Here is a 3,390-nt window from a genome sequence, read left to right as displayed (position 1 = left end):
TCCTCTTTGCCCAGTGAATCTCTCTGGGTTTTCCCATAGGCCCTTCTCTCCTCCTGAAGCTCATTCCTTCAAGCCCCCCCCCCCCATCCCTCCCAGGCCGGGTGGCCCCCAGGCCAGCACTGCTGCTTTGGAGCCTGAGCGGCAGGCAGCCTTCCCGTAAGGCTTGGCGTCAGCGCATGGGCAAGTGCTGCCCTCTAGAGGACTTTGCTCCTTGGGGTCAGGTGCCTTCTTTGGACAGGGATCCAACAGGACCCTGGGGCTGGGTTGGGGCAGGGGATCTAGGGCCTCTAGAGCAGGGGTGGATTTCATCGAGGGCTGCATCAGGGTGGTTTTTGATCTGGGGTGGGGGGCAGAGGGACGTGGTCAGCTCGATGTGACTCGTGTCGGGGGTGCCTATGGTGGCCCAAGCGCTCTGCCAAAGGGTTCCCGAGCTCCATTTTCGGCTGCGATGGCTTCCTGCAACCCTCTGCCAGCAAAAATGGAAGCTTGAGAGGGCCACCCACAGCCCCCCTGAGCTCTGTTTTCCCTGGCAGAGGCACCACGGGGCCATCCTTTGCTATTGCCAGGGCGGCCAGGCGGGCCAGGTCTAAGCACCCCGTGGGCAGGATCCGGCCCCTGGGCCTTGAGTTTGACACCCCCGCTCTAGAGGGTTTGGAGGAATTAGAGGGCAACAGATTGCCTATTCCTCTTGCCTGGGATTCCCTGTTTTCAGATTTGGAGACTGGAATCGCCTAACAGGTTAATCCTGAAACTGTTGATGTATTCGCCCAAACCAGTAACACCTTAGAGGCCTACAAAGGGAGGGACACAACATTCTAAGACAAAAGCTGGATTTCAGTAAGCTGCAAGTGTTTTAACCTCATTTCATCCTGTATGAATTCAGCTATAAGTAATACAAATATTTAAAATACATGTGCTCCTGACTTTTAGCCGCAGAAAGGAGGAATATTTCAGAAGGTTACATGAAGTGCAAGAAGGGAAAAGATTTATGTTGTGGAACTATCATATAATGAGCACGTGCGTTCAGTTTCCACTTTTTTCTAAATACTTTTTGCTCCCTCCAAAAAGGGTAGGAATATGGAGCCAAGGAATAGGCCCTTTGCTTTTTAACTCCCAGGTACTGCTAAATAGCATAAAATAAATGTTTGTTAGAAAGAGCAAAGAGTGAAGAGATGGTGCAACACTTTAGCAAGCTCTGAGGTCCCATTTTCTTCCCCCTTTTCTTTGTCCTGGAATAAGAGGGCATTGTTCCTCATCCACTTCTTCAGTTAAACCTGTCATTACGAGGAGGGCTGCTTAGATCAAGAAGATGTATCTCTTGGATGTTGTGAAGGACAAGCACAGATATTGAAGGGAACCAAGAGGTGCAGTTCATTCTTTCAGAAGGATGCATATATTACAAAGTTCGAATGTTGAAAATATCTTGTCTATAAAGAAGAATTGTATGCTAGCATCTTTCTGCAGGGAGTTTGTGGTGGGTATTTCAAAACTTAATATTTCCATCTCAATACAGGAGAATATTACCGTGTTTCCCCGAAAATACGACAGGGTCTTATATTTTTTTGACCCACGAAATATGGCCTTGAGCTTATTAAAGGGGAGGGCTTATTGTTTTTGGGTTGCTGGGCGGCTGCTCCCTTGCGACCGGGCTCCCGAAGAGCTGGGCACAGCCTCAGGGTCGAATGGCTGCGTTGCGCTGTTGCAGCAGTAACACGGCAGCCATGAGGTGACCACGCTTGCGAGCAGCTGCCCGGCAACCCCCCTTTCCAGCTGGGCACAGCGTCGCTGACCGACCTAGCAGTACCGGGAAGACACCAAGCAACGCGAGCGCCTTTGCCCCCACCTCGTTCCCGTGGCTTGGCGCCTTCGGGATACCACTAGGTCGGCGAGCGGTGCTCTGCCTGGCCAGAGGGGGGGATTGCCCAGGGGGCTTGTTTTCGGGGGGGGCGCTAATATTTTTGCCCACCCGAAATATGTGGCAAGGCTTTAGTTTCAGGACAGGTTGTATTTTGGGGGAAACACGGTAGTAGCTCTGGTTTGAACTGGGAGGTCCTTTATACTCTCTGAGCTTGGTGATTTTCTTGCAGATGTTTCATTACCCGAATTAAGTAACCATGCTAATGAAGCTTAAAGAGCAACAAGGACCCCTCACGACCATCACATCCCAAATGGTACCAAGTCATTGGCTCTGAGCCCGAAGGCCCCAAGGCTGTAGACCCCCTGCTCAGAACAGGAATCCAATATCTGGACTCCAGAGAAGGAGTCATTCTCCCTGCCAGGCTGCTCTTCCTGCTAGGGAACGTTTCCTTCAGAATCTCTCTCTTCTAACTTCCATTCATTACTCCGTGGTTCTATTTTGAAATGACAGGCCCCTTTTGAGGCCCTCCTTTGCTAGCGTCTGCCACCAAACCATCACTGCTCCATGTTCTTGAACCCCACAGGGAATGTTCGATCGCCCTCGGCTTCTCAGTCCCTTCAAATGGAGCCCTCCAATGTCATCCCATTGCTTAATATTCTGTGCCTTCCTCCTAGCTCTGAAGAGGAAAGTGTTCAAGAAGAGGAGCTATGGATTTCCCAGAAGGAACTGGAAAAGGTTTGCCTCCCAAGGGATGCTGGGATAATTAAATTTCTTCTCCCATTTTCCTTTCAGGGGAAAGATCTGCCCATGGCTTTTGGCTCAAAATAAATCAGTTGCTTCTGGACAAGACACTACTGGGAGATCCCAGCACTGTAAAATAGACTACGAATTTTAAAAAACAATATTGGTGGAAGAGAACAAGCCTCTTGTTTATTTATTTATTTATTAAATTTTCTCTTGCATGCTGTTGACATAAAAAATTACATGGGGATCACCCTGAAGTTCAAGGGAGATTTTACTTTTAAAAGTACCCAGGAAGTTGTACTTTTTATATTATAAAATATGTTTTATAGGTCAAGCAGATAAAATCTATTTAAAAGTATATACAGCACTGTAAAAAAAAAGCCTAAACCTGGCTTTTCAGTCTTCAGCTGGTGGTCTGGGGGAAAATTTTGGTGGTCTGCAGAAAAATTATTTGCATTTTTATATTGCACTAAATACTATTTATCTTTTTAAAAAATCACATTAGTGGTCTGTGGGACTCACAATTATGAATTTAGTGGTCCCTGAGGTCCGAAACGTTGGTGACCCCTGGCCTAAACAACGGCATAGCAAACAATCAGGAACAGCAATAAAGTAGAAGTAACTACAGTATAAAATACCAATAGATGTTCTGAAAATAATCTCAATGGGCTGTTTGCATCCCGTCCCTCCACAGACTGGATGCCAGCGTGGCTGCCGGGGCATCTGGAAAAGGACTTCTGGCAAACAGCTGGGGCCTTTGGGGCAAAAGACTGATTTTAACAGCTGTC

This window comes from Natrix helvetica (genome assembly GCF_964273705.1).
Source record: "Natrix helvetica genome assembly, chromosome: 9".
Lineage (NCBI taxonomy): Eukaryota > Metazoa > Chordata > Lepidosauria > Squamata > Natricidae > Natrix > Natrix helvetica.
Note: the sequence above shows the minus strand (reverse complement) of the source record.